This window comes from Sturnira hondurensis, unplaced genomic scaffold, assembly GCF_014824575.4.
Source record: "Sturnira hondurensis isolate 20B ecotype Veracruz unplaced genomic scaffold, ASM1482457v3 Scaffold0010874, whole genome shotgun sequence".
Classification (NCBI taxonomy): Eukaryota; Metazoa; Chordata; class Mammalia; order Chiroptera; family Phyllostomidae; genus Sturnira; species Sturnira hondurensis.
In genome coordinates this window covers 1372139-1394209 of record NW_028083505.1, presented here as the reverse complement: position 1 = coordinate 1394209, position 22071 = coordinate 1372139, and positions in this window count along the sequence as shown.

The following is a 22071-nucleotide window of genomic DNA, read 5'->3' as shown; positions in this document are numbered from 1 at the left end:
ATCTGAAGAGTGGTGCCTAATAATTGCAGAACATCCCATTCTAGGAGCGGAATAGGGCAGGAGGGTATGACGAGGAATGAATGGGAAAAGGGAAAGCCGTCCAGACTGCAACTAAACAGGGTCACCACGGGCTAGACGGAGTCCCGTCAACCCCCATGACTGAGATCTGGGAAGGAGTAAGAGGTCCTGAAAAAGATGGTAAAACAGAAAAGGTAGCCCCCGTGTCTACTAAGAAAGAGATGGACTTACCCGCTACCTGTAGCAATACCCTGGGCTCAGCAAGGGTGATAGGGGTCTTTGAGTCCGGGCTGCTTCACTCACCTAGGAGTCTGAGAAGTCCCAGAGTGACCAGAGAAGAGTCTGCACCTTGATCAGCTGGTCCCCCATGTAGAGACACCGGGGACGAGCCTCTAAGGGGACAGGCATCCCTCCAGTGGCCAAGCTGCTGGCAATCAGGGCAAGGCTTCCTTGGCTGGCCCAGAGCCCAGTGCCCTTTTTTGCCACACTTGAAACAGGCCCCCCAGTGGGGTGTTCTTTGGCCTGGACTTAGGCTTCACCCCCGTGCCGGTGTTTGTCACCGGCTGCAGGGCTGTTAGTATGGCCTGGGTTTGTAGGGTTACCTTTTTGCTGTAGGCAAGCCTAGTGGGCAGCCTCAGCCTCTGCTTCCCAGTTATTGAAAACCTTAAATGCCATATTTACCAGATCTTGGATGGGGGGTTGTGGGCCATCCTCAGCCTTTTCCAGTTTCCTTCTAATATCTGGGGTTGACTGGGAGATAACGTGAGTAGCTGGTACAGTGGCCCTAGCATTAGAAGCTGGGTAAAGGCAGGTATGGAGCACCATTGCCTTATTTAGTCTGTTGAGAAACAGTGCTGGATTTTTCCAGGGCCTTGGGTGACCTCTCTGAGCTTATTGTCATTGACTGCTTTCTGGGCAGGCAGATTGGTGCATACCTGCTATCAGGCACTCAACCATTTGGTCACAGCATCTCCAACCCACCTGTCCTACCTGGTAGCTTCAGCCTGGTTCTGCCTCTGGCACAGCTTCAGCCTGTACTGGCATTAGAGGATTGGTGGTGTGGGTTTGGTCTGCATGAGCCCTAGCTGCAGTCTGGATGCAGTTGCACTCGTCCTGGGTCATAGTGGAAGTTAAAATGATGTGCAGGTCATGCCATGTGAGGTCATAAGCCTGGGCTAGGTATTGGAATTCTTTGATAAAATTGGTAGGGTTAGTGGAGAATGAGCCTAGGCATTTTTCAATTGAAGAGAGGTCAGCTAGTGAAAAAGGAACATGGACCCGAACTACACCTGCTCCTGCCACTTCCCGGAGGGGGCAAATGCGGGAGTCTAGGGGCTCTAGATTCAGTCAGGTCAGACCAAGTTTGCGAGCTGACCAGGGAAGAAAGGTCTTCAGAGGGAAGGGGGAGAATCCGGCTGAGAGGGGAGGGTGGGGCTGGAGTAGCCCATTGGCGGGAACTGATAAGGGGAGGAGAAGGAGGAGGGGTAGCAGGGTCTTCAGGGGGAGGGGAGAATCTGGTTGAGAAGGGAGGGCCGGGCCTGTAGTGGCTGCTAGCAGAGAGCTGATAAGGAGGAGGAGGGGTAGCAGGGTCTTCAGGGGGATCAAAAGGGTGGGGGAAGGCTCTGGGGCAGCAGGCTTAAGAGGCTGGAGGGGGTCAGGTTTCCCTTGGGCAAGGAGAACTTGCCAGGAAGCTGGGTGGGAGCGCAAGGCCCAAAAGCTCTGAATGTAGGCAACCTCAGACCATTTGCCAGTCCATCTGCAAAAATTATTTAGGTCAGTAAGGGTAACAAAATTAAAAGTGCCTTTAGGAGGCCAGATCTCACGATTATTGAGCTGATATAACGGCCAGGCCATAGTGGATAGAAAAATCAGTCGTTTTTGCTTGAGGCCAAGATCAATTACTTTCAAATTTTTCAGAAGGCACCCTACAGGTGATTTAGGATCTGGCTTGGACTCCTGCTCCTCCATTCCTGGTCTCACCAGGAGCAGCAGAAGGGAATTGGCGTCCCTCAACCCAATCTGCCCATCCGGTCGGTAAAAATGAGGATCTAGGCCCAGGGACGTCTCCTCTGGTACCTACAGCCTCTCAGCGGGAGGAGGGCAGTCCCTCCTGGAAGGGTCACCTCGACGACGCAGAACTGAGATTTGGTGGAGAGCAGTCTCTCCAGCAGACGGGGCCCAGAATCGGTATTCGGGGAACAGAAACTTAAGGACAGCGGCACTTACCCTGGTTCTTACTCTGGACTGGTGGGGTGGGCATGAGGCTTTCTCGGGGAGTAGGGAGAGGAGTGGTCTTCAGCAGACAACAACCCCTCCCAGGTTTCAGCACCAAATGAGAGGTTTTCTTAGGCTCCGCTGAGAAAGAAATGACAATCAGCCATAAAATAGGCCATAAAGAGCTTTATTGGGGTTTGTGCACCGGGGTGAGGTTCCATGGTCTGCAGGATGAGGCCATGGAAGTCACATCCAAGCACGGAATGTAGTGGGGTTTTATTGTCCTTGGCTCCCCGCGGGAGCTGGGGATTGGTGCCCTCTGAACAAAGAAGCAATACAGCATTGGTGGTCTCTTCTTCGGACTCAGGTTACTGTGAGGATGTCCATCTTGGCAAAGTCCAGCCAGAGCTTCCTCCTATCCCCGCCCACCCTAACAGTAATAACACAAGAAGGAACTGTGGATCAGGGCAGTCTAAAAGCTATGGAATCTGCCTTGTTTATCAATCTGCCTACTTAGTGTCTCAAAGACATCTCAAATCACATGTCAAACTGAACGACTAATTTTTCTCCCAGTAACCCTGGCCCACTCACAGGTTTCTCTCAGCTCAGAAAATGACATGTTTTTACTTCATTTTTTTCAGGCTAAATACCTTGAAGTCATCTTTAATATTTTTTCCTCCTGTGAAGGAAGCTCTATAGTCATTCGCATTGTATCTGGAGTTTCACCTCTAATTACCACTGCCCTTGCCCACTCTTAGCTAGATTATTGTAACCAGTTTCCTTCCTGATCTTTCTGCTTTGGCCCTGGATTTCTTTAAAATATAACTATATCAGATTAATGATTACAACTCTTTGCTGTTTATCTGGCTCAGGGTGAAAGTCAAAGTCTTTACCATCTCCTTCAGTTGCTATGTGTACTGGTTCCCAGTTCCCTCTCTGACTTGCCTCCCCTCCCATTCTTTCCATCACTCCCACACGTGTGCTTTACATCCATTGCCTGTGGGAGTGAGTACCAGTAAAACCTTCTCCAGGCTCATTTGAAAATATGTATCCCAAACTTTAAAAAATATGCATATACTTTATCACAGCATTTTTCTGAATGTATAACATAACCACAAGTGTGCACAAATAATATTTGTAAGAATAGTCATTATAGGGCTATTTTAATATTAAAAAATAAAAAGTTATACATTTAAACATCTGATCAAAGTCATAAATGAATACTTTAAATTATGGTATATACATTTAAAAGAATTAAAATTGTTGGTAAAAATCACATTTTATTATAATGGAAGGTTTTTACTATGTGTTTTGCTATATGTTTGGGTGACTATGTTAAGATAAAACATAGAGAATATAATTTGACTATTAAATACAAACATATTGCATCATTTGTTATAAAATGCCATCTTGATGGGGGAACTCAAGAGTTTTTAGAGGAGAACTTTCTAACCTGAGTATTGTATTTCTAGGCATCATTTTAGTTCTGTTGGAACTGCAAACTATGGTTTGAGATATGCTTGCCCTTCCTGAGGTCGTCCCAGATTTTCAGATCCAGAATTCTGAATAAAATTACAGGAAGTTCTCACTGTTGTCAATAGTTTCTGGGACTGTAGGAAAAATAATGTATAACAAAACCAATTTTACTATAGGTTGATTGACATGAATAGGAATAAAGTTCTTTTTGCACCTTATCAGTGTCATAATGAAACAATGTTGAATGAAATGAGATTAGTTGAGGACCTGCTGTACTTTATACCTTTTTGTAGTTTAATTTTTGGCTTTTCATGATATCACTATGCTTTCAGTTATAGCAAGAAAGGTGAATGTTATATCATTCACACATATATCCCACAGTAGCAAATCCTAATTGAAAAGATGAACATGATAAGAATGGCAACATAGTCTTTAAAAACATGCTCTGAATTACAAGGCATCTTCATAATTAAAACTTGTATGAATGCTAAGTTCACAACCAAGACCTTGCATAATTTCTTGAGTGTGGGAATGACAACTCTTATTTTGGAAGATATGGTGATATTTCACAGTACCAAGAAAACATGGAGCTTCAGTTTTACTAAATGTTCCAGTAAAACTCTGTGTCTGTTCTAGAAGACTTTATTTTTGCATGTCTGTAGTTATATTGTACACTTGTGTATTTTTTAATTTTTCTATTACACTTTATATTCAATATAATTTTGTATTAGTTTAAATGATGATTAGACAATCCTCTATATTACAAAGTAGTTCCCCTGATATTGCAAGTACCCATCTGGCTCCACACATCACTATTACAATATTATGACTGTATTACCTGTGCTGTACTTTACATTTCCATGGCCACTTGGTGACGACCAAATTGCACTTCTTAATCCCTTCACTTTTTTCACCCAGTCCTCCCACCCCCTCCTCTTTGGCAACCATCAGTTTGATCTCTGTATCTATGCATCTGTTTCTATTTTGTTTGTTTATTTTCTTCTTCAGAGTCCACATATATAAAATCTTATGTTATTTTTCTTTCTCTGTCTGACTTATTTCACTTTGCATAATACCCTCTAGGTATATCCATGCTCTTGCAAAAGGTAAGATTTCACTAATTAGAATGGCAAAAGTTAAAGACAGAGAAAGAACCTTAAAAATATCAGGAGAAATACAATTACCTAGAAGGTTATAATGGGATATTTGTGTATTTTTTATTCTTCATTTCCCATAAAAGGATTTTAGAATTTATGTGGTAAAGATCTTTTTAGAGCTGATTTCATTATGTTTGACCATTGGCAAGTAATCTAGCCCTTTTTAGACTCAGTATCTTTATTATTAAAGTAGAGGCTTAGAGTTATTCTTTGTATTATTTTGTAAAAACTTAGTTTAACTATGAGAGATTGTAGTGAAAAATAAAAATATATTATACAATTCTCTCTGTCTCCTCCTCTCTCCCTTTCTCCAATTTTTATTGTTATTGTTAATTTCAAGAGCAGATTATCTTCTAAAAACCATATAGTATCTGGCGTGATACTCAGTGAGTGATATAGTATATAAACTGAAAAAATATATATATTATATATTACATATTATACATTAATATATTGACTGTTATATATATATATATTAATATTTTAAATATATGTTGAATGAAAATTTGAAATCTAGACCAAGGGTGATAAGTTATTTATTAATGTTAAATATATAGTAATAGCATTTATTGAGCAACTACTATTTATTTTGCCAGAGAGCTAGGTACTTTACATTCATTATTATTCATACTAACAAAAAACTTTCAAAGCTAGGGTCTTACTCCTCATATATCAATGAAGGAATTTGAGCTTAAGTTTCAAAATTAACTATATATATATATATATATATATATAGAGAGAGAGAGAGAGAGAGAGAGAGAGAGAGAGTGTTAGCAAATGTCAAAGCTAGAATCTGAGTTCAAGGAGACTAGCTCAGCAGCTACTCCAATTCCTATCACTTTCCCCACCCCAGGTAATCCATTCTAACTATCTTAGGAAGATAATATTGTGACAATTTAAAGAATGTTTTCAAAATTTTTTAAATTATCTAATTAATTTTGTCAGCAAACTTACCTCAGTTCATCTGGGAATAAAAGTATTTTGATCAACCAAAATCCAATTACCTTGATCATATTGTACTAGTTTAAACTACATTTAACTGATGTAATTGAAAATATTATTAAAAATCTATTATATGATATTGAGTCATAGTTTATAAATGCCATCCATAATCAATTAAAATTGCCGATGTTTATATGGAAATCTGCCCTTGACTTCAGGGAGATGATTTGTTTACATTCTTTACTGCACTATTCCTGAGTAATTAAGGTCTTGCTTTGAGCTAATCTGTTCACTGCTGGACTTCAGAACTCTTCCTCCTGGTGACAAATGTCAAATAGCGCCACCAAACTTCTATTCACACCAGTCAAAAGCACATTCCTCAACTGAGGAGAAGCCAGTATAAAGACATATGCTAATAAGAAGCCCTGGATAGCAGAAGAAAGGACAGGTGTAGCTTGGTATTTCCATTTGGTATTTTCTTCGGTCAGGTTCCGTATTGGGTTCTGTGTATACCACTGAATAGCAAGAGAGACTGAAGATAACTCAAGAGAGCTGTTTCATTTGAAAAAAAAATTCTTGAAATTTTAAGACCAAAGATGACCACAGAACAGTGGATGTCTTAAAGGGTGAGAGGCAACCTTCCTCATTTCTCATCAGTACACATTTACACTTCTACAATCACATCTACATCTCTAGGACACCAGCATACCAGGCACTGTGTTACTTTGAAGCCCTATCGGGTATTGCAGTTGAGTCCAGATAACCAACCCCAAGCTGATATAGCATTCCCGGAAGCACTCAGAGCGGCAAAGTCTGATAACACAGCAAAAGTTAAAATCCAGGAGAGGTAGAGCCTAGGAGAGAAGACCTGGGTACAGAGGAAAAGAAAAGAAGCCACAGATCTCCAGAGTGAGCAATGAGGTAGCTGATGTGAAGTGCTTGGGCTTACTGGGTTATGCCCTATCAGTATTTCCCGGTCAGGCTTAGTGGACATTTTAGGGCTTTCTCTGGGCTTTTGACTTTCATTTACATATAATGTTACATTGCCTCTTAGATTATATTAAAAAACTTGAAAAAACACTTTGTTCAACAGTTAACAATACTATGACTCTGGGAGTTTGGAGCCATCTTTTTTTTTTGTTTCAATTTTTTAAATGCATTTAATATTTCTGAACATGCCCTAGGGCACTGAGCGCAGTTACACTATATGTTGTGGCTTCAGAGTCATTTTCAGTATAGAATTTACGAAATTATTTTATCTGAAATACAATTTTTAAAAACACAGAGTTTTAGCAGTTAAAAATGAGCTAAGGGATTGGCAACTCATTTTGTAGCACAAAGTACCATGTCACAGTCAGCTTTCCCATCCTGTCTGACCAGGGGAGCAGTGGACTGTATAAGAAGGTCCTGGGACTATGGCTGGATATATTTCATGGACATGAATGGGAAAGTTCATACCTATGAGGTTTTACATCAATAGCAGCAAGAAAAATGTATAACTGTTTATGAAATTCAAATGGGACAAAGGAACCATGGGAATCCATGATGTGTGACCTATAAATGTGGTCAGAAGAGAAGCCTGGCAGAATTTTAAGGAAAATGTGATTGCAAAATGTGAGTCATCTGTAAGTTCAGGTTATGGAAATAAACCAAAGAAAATGTTTAGCAATCTGCTAAAGTACAAGAAAGTTAAATAGCATTACTCAAAGCATGTGGTCCCATTTCAATACGCATTTAACTATTTTTTTCTCCCATTACAAAATTCCATCCTTAGTCCATCTTCCATTTCTGGGGTAAGAAAACAAACAAACAAACAAACAAACAAAAACTTATGGGCTATTACACTGATTGACACATACTTCCCCAAAGTTAAGTGGCTTGGAAAAGAATCCTCTAAGACAAACTTCTTGGTCAGATATGCTATTGGTAGTGCATTCTGTACAAATAAAATATGGTGTGTCCAAACAATTTCCTCCTGCAGCTTGACAATTCTCTAAGAGAGGAAGGATAGTGATTTCCAGCCAAATGGATGTATAGTAATAGTAATTGCCCCACATGAAGATTAAACTCACTAGAGCTGCAGGGTACTTTTTAAGAGGGTGAATAATCCTTATTGTCACTCAGTGACAAGATAAAGAGTAGCTGGGAGCAGGAATGGCTCAGAATCCATTACTACCTTTCAAAATCTCTGGTTCTACCTACCTCTTCCCTATTTCATTCATACTGTCAGGTTCCACAGCCTCCAACTCCAAACCCTGCCATCATCCTTTTAATTTTCTATTACCTTTACCTGTTCATCTTAATGGCTCTCCAGCCTATATTTAGAGTGTACAGAGCTATGGAGTTTTAAATCATTTGGGGAGATAGTTGTTAGGAAGTTGATGAGTCAGGAAAAAACCACATATTATATACAAAGTAGAGCTGGCATAATTTCTGGGACTGAAAGATCTTTGTGACCTTAGTTATGAGCCTTAACATTAAAAATTTTTAAACTCCAACATCCCAAAAATCTGTCCAGTAATATTCAGGTTTATATATCTGATTTCAGTCTTCATCATTTAGCATCATTTCTCAGTGCTTTTAGGTCTTTAAGAATCCAAACCTAAGTTATATCATACTTTTAAAAAAAATATCAACTTCTCAGCTTCAACCCTGGTTATCATCCTATTTTCCAGGCATAGAAGTTTATATAAATAGTTTTTAAAACAAGCAATTAATTTTCATACTTGAATGTTTTTAATCATGCTATTTTAACTTCATGCAGTTTTCTCCTTTTCCCAATCACACCCTTTAAGTACCTACCACCTTCATATTTTCTACCTTTTTCCACCTTCTCCTACTTCACTTTAAAATTTTCTTCTCAACATTGAAGTCAACTCTTGACTTAATTCTTTCCTAAATTCCTCATGAAGAATTAAGCAGTTCCATATTTCTGATTCAATGATTATTTTATTTAAATTTCCTATCACCATCTATTATTCATTGTATTATAGTTATTTCTTTGTATATCTGATTACTCTGCTAGACTGTGAATTTGGGGAATTAAAACCTGCTCATGCCTTTATTCTCTACATCTACTACACTGTTTAGCAGATAATGCTCAACAAATATTTAAATAAATCAAAAATAAAGATTAAATTAATTTATCAGTTTATTTTTACGACAACCCACAAAATGCATATTTTGGGTGAATTCAAAATTCTAAATAATAATATTCAAATTCATTTTCTTGTTATCTTTTCCTGCAGTGGTGAGAGTCCTGAAGATTGGTTTAAGTCGAAAGGATTTCTCAAAGAGAAGAGAGAATGGTAAAACAGTTGCAATCATGAGAAAAATTATTCTTTCTTTAAATCCTTCTATTTAGAATTTTAGAGGGAAAATAAAAATGCATGCAAGAAATCCTAAATTTCCAAAACTGCATTTTACTCATAACCTTGAACAAATTTATCCCTATCTGTAGAGGTACACTGTCCAATATGGTTGGTATTGTATCTACTAACCACATGTGACTATTTGCTTAAATTTAATTAATTTAAATTATATAAAACTATAAATTTAGTTTCTTGGAAGCACTGGCCACATTTCAAATGCTCGATATCCACATGTTTTTAGCAGTCAGCATATTGAACATTTCCACTCTCCATCACAGAAACTTATACTAGATAGGAATCATCCATAAGATTCCTCAAGCTACTGAAATAATCATCTTTTAAATGGAATATATTTATGTCACTTTCATGCTTAAATCCTTTAATAGGTCAAAACTATGACCAATATCAAATTCAAACACTCTAATATATATCCCTGTCCTTCAGAAACTCCTTTCCAGGTGATCCCTCCAGCTTTATGGCTATTTAGGGTCCCACAATCATCCTTTGTGCTAGAGGAAATGGTGTTCTGGCAAGCTGATAAACTGACATAGCTCTGCCCACTTACATGTAACTTTTGCCTGGGATTCATGCTCATGTGCCTAATTTTCAAGGCTTTTCCAGGCAAAACAGCATGGAACATTCACTGACTCCCTCCATTGCAAGTATCTTCATTTGTGTTGCCACAATTCTATGTGCTTATCTCTCATCACCCAAAGTGCTGATTTTCAGGTATAATTAATTTTTCCTTCGCCTGTAGCCACCTTTAATAAATATGGTTTATAAAGCATAATGACTAATCCTGTAGAATAAACACATCAATGTTAAATACAGTGTTCTCTTACCATCCATCTTTAGCAACCAAAATGGATATAATGAATACATAATTTTTCAACTTGACAATAATTTGTATTAGATACCACTACATGATTATATTCTATAGACACACTATTCTCTGATTTACAGATTTATTCTTTAACCTCTCTTTATAGAGATGAATAATGGAACACATATTTTCGAGTCAGTTACCTATATTGTTTAGTTGTCCATGTTATTTACTGATTTTAGTAGACCTCTGCCTTGCCCATAACAAGATTATGGTTATATATTCAGAGGTGCTTTTTTTTAACACAAATAATAGTACAAAAAGTTAAAGAAATGTATCACTAGATGCAATATTCAGAGAAATAATTGGAGAATGTATTATTCTGTCAACATTTAGCCATTATACTCAACTTTAATCATCAAGGCTGCCTTGGAGTCTTTAGTATTTTAACATTAATTTCAAATAATTTACTCTACTATTACACTGATTTTCATACTAATGTAAATGAACTTAATAAGATGAAACTCAAATGTAATATTAAAACAGAAACATAATAGAAATTGTAACCCAAATCAGCACACTCCAAAGCAAAGATGTTTTTTTGGCTGGCTTCTATGGAAGAATGTTCATTTCCTTTAATCCATGTCACAGACTTCTCACATCACCAAAATGGGAGATAAAAACTATAATAAAATAGTTTTTTGCATTTGAATCACTTGTGTTCTTTGCTCATTTGCCTTTTAAATTGTCTGAAATTGTTCTGTAAACATAGGTATGGTAGAGTACAATTTGAAGCTGCCATGATCACACATACTTGGCTCACTCCACATAGCCTTCATTCCACAGAGATTTTTCTGACTCTTTATCCTTATTTTTTAATTAAAAACCAAATTATCTTTGTTTAATTTTAATTTTTAGAAATTATAAATAATACTCGATTAATCTTTGTCATTAAGTTTAATCTGCATTGATTTCCTGAAAAATAATGACAAAATTAAATGTGCTTATTTAACTATTGAATCCTGAAAACATTTGTTGATGTTTATGTTATTTCGTTCTAATTAAAAATAATGAGAAAATAAAAGTATACCTTGAATCCAAAGATATGTGGTGTGCATATCTAATATGGATTAGTATTAGACACTTCTTCAGCCTTTGTTGTTCTTAACCATAAAAATTTCTTACAATTAGTTCAAATTTAGTATAGTATAAAAGTAAAATGATGTTTTGATAACTTGAAAATATATGAAAATAACATTAGAATTATTAAACAAATCTGAGATAATATGATGTATTCTCTCTTAAATCAGGCTAATAGAAATACATTTTATGGCTTTAATAACTAAATAACCAAAGTAAAAAAGAAAGGAAGTAATATAAAACACAATATGACAGAAGCATCTTTTATCTGTTTTACTATTTGTGTTCTCTACCTCCTGGCAATGTTAACTCTGGCTTTCCTATCTTATTATTTCATTCTATACACACACACACACACACACACACACACACACACACACCAGTACAACTACCATGCCCCAGAACACTTAGTCATTTTATAAGTCACCATGTGTGGCACAATAAAAATAAATTGTTCTAGTCCTAACATCATTGGTTCCATGACAGGACCTAATCATTTCTGTGTTCAATATTCTATGCTGATATTCTCAGAATCACCTTTTATCTCATCCTGTTCCTTCCTCTCTGAGTCTTTTCTCTTATCTCTGTAATCATCACTCCTAAGGCTATGCTTGCAGGTGAGTTTCCTTTTATCTACACTCAATTACAATTCTTTCTAAGACAGTAATTCCAAGGATCACAATAGCCTGTACACATGCCTATAACATCTAGATCATTCTAAAACAGACATTGAAAAGCACAAGTTGTTTCTAGTTACCATCTTCCCTAACTATAACCATGTAGAAACTCCACTTCTTTAATATAACCTTTTCTCCTTTCTTTTGATTCAAACTGGCCTCATCTAATCCTCCTTCTCCCTTGGACATCCACCCTCTTAATCACTAAGTCCTCAGGACAACCAGGTTCTAATCATATTAAATAGTCCCAGAAATAAAGCCTCAAGAGTGGTGACCACGACGATAGAGTTTTGGTCAAACTAGAGATAACATCTAGGGCTCAGCTGTGTTTCAGCTACATGTCCAGAAAAATGATGAAACCAGAAGAAATGATGCCATGGCTGACATCAGGACCAGATGTATTGATTAACTGCCTCCTGCTTCAGTACCAGTTAGTCAGTAGAGATCACAACCCTAACCAGGACTCTAACTCCCTTAGTTACCATGATTAATGATTTTCCCTTATATAATCCATAGGGAGGCAGGCCTTGAGAATTAGCTCACCTGTGACTTTAGGTGTAAGCCACTTCCCAAAAATAACCCCTTAAATTTCCTTGCTGCAAGCTCCTCTTCTGTCTTATTTATTGGGTTGTGATGTGCACAGGTAAACTGACCCTCGCAGTGTGGTAATGTAACGTGGAGTTTCCATTCTGCCATATTTGAACTATCTGTTTTGTTCCCAGAGGTGGACAAAGGTACTTGACACAGCACAATTTATAACAAGAATCTTTACTACTACAATTGTTTCCTACTACAGAGTCTCTAACAATAAGTTGGCTGTTTCACAAAAGCTACTTTGATTCTTAGAGTTAGAAACTTTCTATGTGTGCCATATCAAATTACTTCTCTTTAAAAAACACAAAACTCTTTATACTGAGATTGGACTTTGATGTAAGTGTCACGTCTAATTAAACACCATTATAGTCTATGACTATTTCTCCCATATGGGTCATGGGTCAGCTTGCACTAAATGTTGTTAGAATATTTTGCTATAATGGAGGGCAGAGTATTGAAAAATTTTATCTCTGAAATCAGACTGCTGGATATGAGTCCTAATTCTAACTCTTCCTAACTGTAAGACCTGTATCTCAGTTTCCTGGTTTTTATCAGTTTTCATTTATAACATGGAGGTAATAATAATACCTTCTACATAAATTTCAGAGGATTAAATGAAATAATTTATAAAAGTAGTTAACAGAGTGCCTTACACAGACTTAGCTTGCTGTAAATATTACTTATGATAACTCTTAAGAAGTATAAGTAAAATTTCTAAATTCAAAGCCTACCATCACCATGAATTTAACATCCTGATTACATAAGTGGAATTTTGCAAATGTAATTAAGTTCTTATTTTCATTTGAATCAAACACATTGTATTAATCTTTGCATTTCCATTGCTTGCATAGTGCCTTGTCACTGTACATGGTAGACAGGGAATAGTTTTTCTTATATGAAAGTCAGACAGGTGAGTGACTTGACAAATATATAAAAACATTATGAGTAGCTGGTTGAAATTAAAGTATAAATGGGAACACTTCAAGTGCTTTAAAATATTGTATTTATTAATTAATATAAAACTAATACTTCTTCCTTTAAAATATTTATTATATTATAATGGAATAAAATTTAGTCAGCCTGACATCTTTGGACAACATTGGTCAAACAATCTCCAGAATCCTCCTGTTTTATCTTCTCTCCTACGCATGTCTTCTTGAATGATTTGTACATTAGACAAAAATTCAGTTCTGAACCATCCCAGATGACAGAATAAGGATAAAAAGAAAGTGAATGTGATGCAATAAATTGTTTATTTATCACATCTTCCTTGGAGGAACCACCTCACTACTCCATAGTCCTGGTGAAGCTATGAGTACTATCCTGACCTCTGGCAGCTTAATACGCAGATAGGTAGTGATTCTCATCTGGGCAGCAGAGCCCTTCACAAGATACTTCTGAAAGTCCTAGTAAGAATGACTATTTCCTGCCTTGAGAATATAAAACTGGCAGGATGTGAATGTGAGGCTGCCGGAACCAACTTCCATGACCACATGGAGGGAGCCTATATGTCTTAGGAAAGAATCAGGTCAGAAAGAAATAGATACATATAATTAAGAGAAAGAGAGAAACTTTATTTGAAACCTGAATTGACCTGTGTTTAAAACCACTTCCTACACATTCTCCAGGAGATTCCAATTTAACTGAAGCCAATATACTTTTTTTTTTAATTCAAGTTTATTTCCCTTGTAATTTTGCCACTTTTCTATAAAGTGTCCTGGTTAAGTTAGCTAGAAAGCATTGAGATAACTTTGCTTTTAATTATCCTTAGTGCCCAAGAGGAGAAAAAATTAAAAGGGAAACTATTAGTTATAACTAAGATATTTTCTTCTTTCAGTCAATCACAGATTTATAAAATATTAGTTGAGCACTTAATATGTACTAGGCATTTTTTCAAGTTGTTTAGAGAAAATCAATACATAAAACAGAAAATTATTCTTGGTTTTGTAGAACTTATGTTCTAATGGGAGAGGCAGAAAATATAAAAGCATAAAAACATGCATGTACATTTGGTAAGTGTCATTTGTGTGAAGGTCATACTGTTGGCAGAATGTGAAGTTCTATGGAAAGGGAAAGTAGGACAAGATAGGATGTATATGTATTGGGAGGACTAAGTGACTTCTATGGGGCAGTCGGGGTAGACCTACTGGAAACAATGAGTGAGATTTTGGCAAACATTTGAAGGAGATGAAGGTACAGAGTTCTTCAGTTTTAAGAGATAACTAGTGGATGTCCCCAAGGTGAAAGCATACCTGAAATATTTAAGAAGCAAAAGGAGTCCAGGGTAATTCTAACAGCATTGCTGCAAAGGAATGTGCCAAAGAGGTAATACAGAATCATTTCCTGGAGGGCTTTGTGGGACATTTTAATTTTACTCTAAATGAAATGAGAAGTCATTGAGAATTTTATATAGAAGAGTGACATCATATGACCTACAGTTTAAAAATATATTTTGCTGCACTTTTGAGACTAGACCTTGGGGTGTGTAGGGACAAAGACAGAGGAAGGGAGACAGTTAGGATGCGCTTATGTGTGGTTTCTGGCTTGGAGGTAACTGGTTCTGGTTTGGGTGATAACAAAGACAATGAGCATTTTTGATAGGATGAAAGATGAGATTGTTTGAAGAGGTCATTTCAAGGTATTAGAAGACTAGAATATTAGAAGAATATGTATGTTGAAATAACAAAAAATTAAGATATGGATACCATTAGAAAAAAAATTGCCATAGACAGTACCTGTATCTGGAACCCCTGTAACTTCGTGGCACATGGGTGGTTGTACAGGAGTGTGTGAATCTTGGTTACTATTCCAGGGAAGAAGCCAGTTTTGCATTCTCTGCTCATTGGGTACTCTTACCATATTCCATGACTGGCCATCTAGGACATTGTCAAAGCCAGCTCATGTTTTTTGACAATATTCAGCTTATTCTGAATCCCAGGAGTCAGAGAAAAAGAAAAAAAGATGTATTAGAAGCTAATGTTCAGTAGAATCTAATACTCTGAACTTAGTCACTTGGGATTTAGTATCTTTATTCAACCTGGATATTACATCCATTTCAAAGAATGTCTTTTATTTTGACACTCACAAAAACTTGGTGGTTTACATAAAATTGTTTATGATGAGTTTTGAAAATGAATGAGAAGAGAATTCTTAAGGTCACAGATCACCTAAAAGAGGTAGGCAGCACTAGCTGGTGTGGCTCAGTGGGTTGAGTGCCAACCTGCAAATCAAAGTGTCACTGGTTCAATTCCCAGTCAGGGCACATGCCTGGGTTGCAGGTCAGGTCCCTAGTAGGGGGCACATGAGAGGCAACCATACATTGATGTTTCTCTTCCTATTTTTCTCCATCTCTTCCCTTCTCTTAAATAAATAAATAAATCCTTTAAAAAATCAAATAAAAGAGGTAGGCAGATACAGCCACAAACAAGTGTCACTTTCTCCACAGCTTTCTGAAGTGTCACGTAAATATTCAGCGGAGTATAACAGCAGATTATTCTTGATTTTCTTTCTTCTCTCACTCACATTCCTTGTGAGTATAATAGTAGATTAAATATGTGTTTCAGGCTAAATAAGCATTTATGAGCATTTTGGTAAAAATTATGCCTGCATCTCTAAATTTGTCATTGCCCTAACTTATAAGTATTAAAATAACACCAGGACAAAATGTCAGCAAACAAATATCCAGAAGTACTATGAATACTGAAATGGGGCAAGGGCCACTTGCCTCTTTTCTTGTATAGGGGCTGATAAGAAAAACCTATGAGAAGCTGCTGAGATGAAGTCTGAGAAGGCCTGGGAGCTGTGTTCTATCAGAGACATTATAAGGACAGAAATTCTGTAGTGTCCATTACAAAGAGCCTCTTTGACAGGGAAACCAAATGTCCTAGTCATAAACTATTAAACTATTACATTTTGGGTGATAAATATAAGGAGTTTGTGGTTTGCGTAGTATGCACTTATTCATGAATGAGCTGATAATTATTTCATGTGGTTATGGGTACTAAACTGCCTACTTGGGCTGGAAGTGTTTGGCAGCTATACTGAATTATAACTTTAGCATCAATTTTTGATTGAGCAGAGTAATAGAGGTACTGAGAGGAGTATAAAGCCAGTTTTACCCTGAGACCATTGACAACTCCAGGAAGTGAAGCTGGCCATTCAGAGCTATGAAGAGTATATTTCGATGGGGTGTGGCCTGCTGTAAGTCTGGTAAAGCCCATGGATTAATTAACTATAATCCTGTAGCAGGTTCTTTTGTGCAGATTGTATTTGGTCAGGAAGTCGTAGCAAGGACAGATGTAAAGAGTAAGAAATGGTTGTTATTAGAAATCTAAAGTTTTGGAGTTGCCTTTATTATCTAAATACTCATATAACTTAATAGTTTTATTAAACCTACTAGTATTTTCATCCCCAAAAGAGGAGAGAGTGGAGATGATATTTCGTATTATTGATCCATGATATTAAAAAATCCAGCATTTCTTTCACATAGTGAAAGATCAGGGATCTCAGTTGCCCATTTTTCCCTGTTTTGGTGTAGGTAAAAAAGATTATAACAAAAAATGCTGATTAGCACGAGCTTTTCATCTCCCAATTTTCTTTGTAATAGAAAGTTCAATAAAACATGGCCACTCAACTGGAGAATTTATTTCCTTTGTTCTCCTTGATATTTTGTGTGGCTATACAGCTATGCTTCAACCAATAGGATGTTGTGAGTATATCTAATGAGTAACATTTTGAGCTGACCCTTTAGAGGGATTAGGTATGAATTCCATTTTCTTTGATCTCTCTTATCTGTTTGAAAGTATTTATTATGACAGGAATAAAGCAACTGTTTTAGCTTCTGACATGGAATCCGCTTGTAAGGAGAATAGACTAAAAAAAGCAGAATGAGCCTGGTGTACAATATCACCTCGAAATTCTTTTTTAGGCTTCAACTGACATGTGAGAAAAAAATAAATCACTTATTTAAAGTCAAACGTTATTTTGACCTTACATTCAATAACTGAACTGATAGTCTTTTATAGAAGTAAATGACTGCTTTCTAAAGTATGTTTGGAAGCTATTTGGTGAGAGTTATGGCTATTTAGCATTAAAAATAATTATGAAACTCAGGTTTGGTGTCATAAAACAGTACTTGGTGGTCTCAGAAAAGCAGACTAGCAAATTAAAAGTAGTTTCATATCTGAAAGTGAAGCCATTAGCATCCTTGTTTTTTCATGTATAGCTAATGTCAGTAGTGAGGCAATCAAACTGATGTATTGGGTTCACATTCAACCTATTTTTGTTCATCTCTTGGGGAGCATGTGAATAGAATGAGAAGACACAGGGCACTATTAACCAAGGGAAATTCAAAACAGTTAAAAGGCACTCATCCTTTCCTCTGCAGAAAATTGGAGGAATGGAAAGTAACCTGTGACTCTTTGAAGGTGTCTAACTGGCGTGGAATGAAGCTGGAATCCCACAACATCAGTATAAGGAGACCTTAAACTGATTTCTATATACAGTGCCTAATATAGACACATTGAGCATTTGAAACCAGAAAATAGTCAATACAAGCAGGCTAAACATTCATTAATTCATCATTAATTATTATCACTTAGCTCTTTACCTAATAAGAAATCTAAATTAATAAATAAGAATTCATCTCTTATTACTTCTCCTTGCTGGAACCTGGGCTTAGGACCTGGTGATTTAAAAATATATGCATATGGGGCCCTGGCTGGTGTAGCTCGGTGGACTGAGCGCGGGCCTGCGAACCAGAGGATCGCGGTTCAATTCCCAGTCAGGGCACATGCCTGGGTTGCAGGCTGGTTCCCTGCAGGCCAACTCCCAGCAGGGGACACACAAAAAGGCAACCATACATTGATGTTTCTCTCTCTCTCTCCTTCCCCTCTAAAGATAAATAAATAAATAAAATTTAAAAAATATATATATGCATATGGTACTACACCTCCCCAAAAAGCCTATATTCTAGAGCCTACTCTAGCTGTTAAATGTTATATTATTTCTATTAAATAAAGGGAGATTTCTAGTTTTCATGTATTCACTGCTAATGCACTTGGGAATTACCATTTTTTACAGCTATATTAAGGGTTCCTCTTTTTCTCTGGGGAAAAAAGTGATAATGCTCATATTTCCTATGCTTTATTTACTTTATCAGAGTATGGCACATCTTTCCAAAATTAGCTCTGTTAAAGGATTCTACCTTACAGTTTAGTAGACAATTTATATGTACACTATTATGTGCTAAACTCAGAATTTTGACATTCACTAATGGTACAATAATAAAATAATAAATCTAATTTTCTGGTAAAGCCAGGGGGAAATTTTTCTATTTGGGGGGAATGTTGAACTAATTAGACAAATAAAGTAATCATGATGGCTTATTCTGATAAAAAGATAGTTGTAGTGATTTACTTTTTCTTTTGCATCTTGATTATATCTACCTGTAGGATGATTAATCAGATCAAATAATAATTTAATGATTAATTGCATTTCATCATTTAACAAACATCTTTACTAAAGCTTATCACCAAAAATCTTATAAATTATTTCATATTAATTCTGAATACAGCTGACTGTTTAATTTACATAACATGAAGATAACTAATTCTATTTGGATAGGATGTGAATGTATAGACATATAAGGAGTTTAGATAAGTTGACAAGTGGCAAATTAGAATCTTTGTGCAGAAGACTGTAATATTTTGAAAGTAACTCAAAATTTATTCAGTCCTTCATTTCTCATGTACTAAATATTGCAGAGGGAATAAAGATCCAAGATGGTGGAGAAGTGAGTGGAAGTTACACTAACCTCCTGCCAGGACCAATCTGGATATGTAACTAAATTGTGGAAAAGCCATCCAGAATAAACAACTGAACAATAGTGGGAGAGAAGCCTTATAGCCACAGAGAAACAGAAGAAACAGTTTCACCACCACATGATTGGTATGGAGTGTGGAGGAGACATGAGAAGGCTGGCTGGTCTCCCATGGGTGGTAGCAAAAGTACTGAAGGAATACTTCAGTGGCCAGGGATCCTATTGAGAAGTGTGTGGGATAAACCCCAAGCTGGGCTCCCTAGCCTAAAGCACCAGAGCTTAGTAAGTGCCCAGATAACATCCACCTGCAGAAAGTAGCAGGGTTTCTCTCTGCCAGAGATGGACAACTGGGAATGCAGAGAGTCTTTTAAAGGGCTGACTCATAAATTTTCATTTTCAGCCACTCACCCTGGGCTCCAGAAAAGGGAGGGTGGAGAAGATAAGAGACACTTGAGGAGATGCTGGGGACTGTGGCTTTGGGGAGAGAACTGAGAGAGCAGCCACCAGGATCCTGAAGCTGAGTCATCACCTATATTATAGGAGCCATGTTGCTCAGGCAGAACACTTCCGAGTGGCAGTAGCTTGAGGGCAAGCAATAGGTCTGCCCAGAGAAATCACTTTGCCCCTCTCTGTGGTGCTAAAGCTGGGCTGCTGATTAAAGAGTTTCTAGAATAACAATGAGAGGATTTAACCACAGAGAGTGGGTCCCTAGTAATCTCAAACAGGCTGGGTAAAGCCAAACTGGGACACCACCTGACATCAACAGAGGCAGATCCAGAAAGAAAAAAAAAAAAAAACAGTGTTCTGGCAGCACCTGCACAACAGCATATGAGATGTGGTAGTCGGAGTGACTGTCAGTCAGCCAGCCAGAGGAATGACTCACCAAAAAACAACTCAACAACAATCAAATCCCAATTACAAACAGAGAGACAACACAAATAGCATAAAGAGCATCAAGTGTGAAAGATCAAGGAGACTGCACCACTGAATCCCATAAATCTCCTACCATAGAAGTTTGTGCCATGAAAACAGCGTCAAAGCAGGGCAATCTGAGAAGTAGAAACAAACAAGAAGAGTCTCCCCTAAAATGGAGAGACAAAGACACAATCCTCAGTCAAAAGAAAAGAAGGAATCCGGAGAAAAAGTGGTAAATAAAATAGAGGCAAGTAAACTATCAGACATTGAGTTCAAAATAATAGTTATAATAAAGCTCAATGAATTCGATGAGAACTACAAAGAACACAGGGAAGCTTTAAGGAACTTATTGCAAATTACATCAACATGAAAAAGGACATAGAAACTATCAAAAGCCATGAGGAAATTAAGAATACAATTTCTGAATTGCAGAAAACAGTAGAAGGAATTAAAAGCAGACTAAATGAGGCAAAGGATTGAATCAGTGAGCTGGATGATTAGGTAGGAAAAAATTTCCAGAAATAGCAACAAAGTGAAAAAAGACTTAAAAAAGAATGAAGAGGGTTTAAGGGAGCTGCAGGACAACATGAAACATAATGATATCCTTATCATAGGAATATCAGAAGGAGAAGAAGAGAAGAAAGACACAGAAAACCTGTTTAAATAAGTAATGACAGAAAACTTCCCTAGCTTGATGACAAAACATCACACAAGTCCAGGAAGCACAAAGGGTCCCAGTGAAGATGAATTCAAAGAGGCCTACTTTAAGAAACATAAAAATGACAAATGTTAAACACAGAGAATATTAAAGCATTAAGGGAGAAACAGCTAGTGACATATAAGAGAGCCCCTATTGCCCTGGCTAGTGTAGCTCAATGGATTGAGCGTGAGCCTGTGAACCAGAGGATTGCAGTTCAATTCCCAGTGCCTGGGATGCAGGGCACATGCCTGGGATGCAGGCCGGCTCCCTGCAGGCCAGTTCCCAGCAGGGGACACATGAAAGGCAGCCATACATTGATGTTTCTCTCCCTCTCTCCTTCCCATCTAAAGATAAATAAATAAATAAAATCTTAAAAAAAAGAGAGGGAGCCCCTATGATGCTATCAGCTGGCAAATGACCAGAAATACTACAAACCAGAATGGAATGGCAATAAATATACCAAGTAATGAAAAGAAAAGGCCTGCAACCAAGACTACCCTACCCAGAAATATTCTCATTTAAAATGGAAGGCAAAATAAAAAGCTTCCAAGATTTAAAAAAAAAAAAGGCTAAAAGAACGAATCTCTCCCTAACCTGCATTGCAAGAAATGCTAAAGGGACTGCTTTAAGAAGATTAACAAAGAGAGAGTGGGAGGAACACAAGAACAAAGGGAAAAAAGTGGCAATGAATAACTACCTATCAATAATAACCTTAAATGTAAATTGACTAAATGCTCTAATTAAAAAAAATAGGGTAGCTGAATGAGTAAGAAAACATGATCCACATATAGGCTGTCTATGTGAAAGGGAAGGAATGGAAAAAATTACTCTAATCAAATGGACAGGAAAGAAAAGCCTGGGTAGCAATACTTATATCAGACAAAATAGATTTCAAAGCAGAGCCATAAAAGAGACAAAAGAAGACATTTTATAATACACAAGGAACAATCCATCAAGAAGATGTAACCTTGTGGTTATATATACTCCCAACATAGGAGCACCAAGATATATACCTTAGAGTACTTCAAGAAAGATACAGACAGCAACACACTTATACTAGGGGATTTTAACACACCATTGTCAACAATGCATAGATCTTCCAAACCAAGAATCAACAAGGACACTGTGGCATTGAACAGCACTCCAGAAAAAAAATAAGTTCATTGCTATATATAGATCCTATTACCCCAGAAAAGCAAAATATATATTCTTTTCAATGCACAT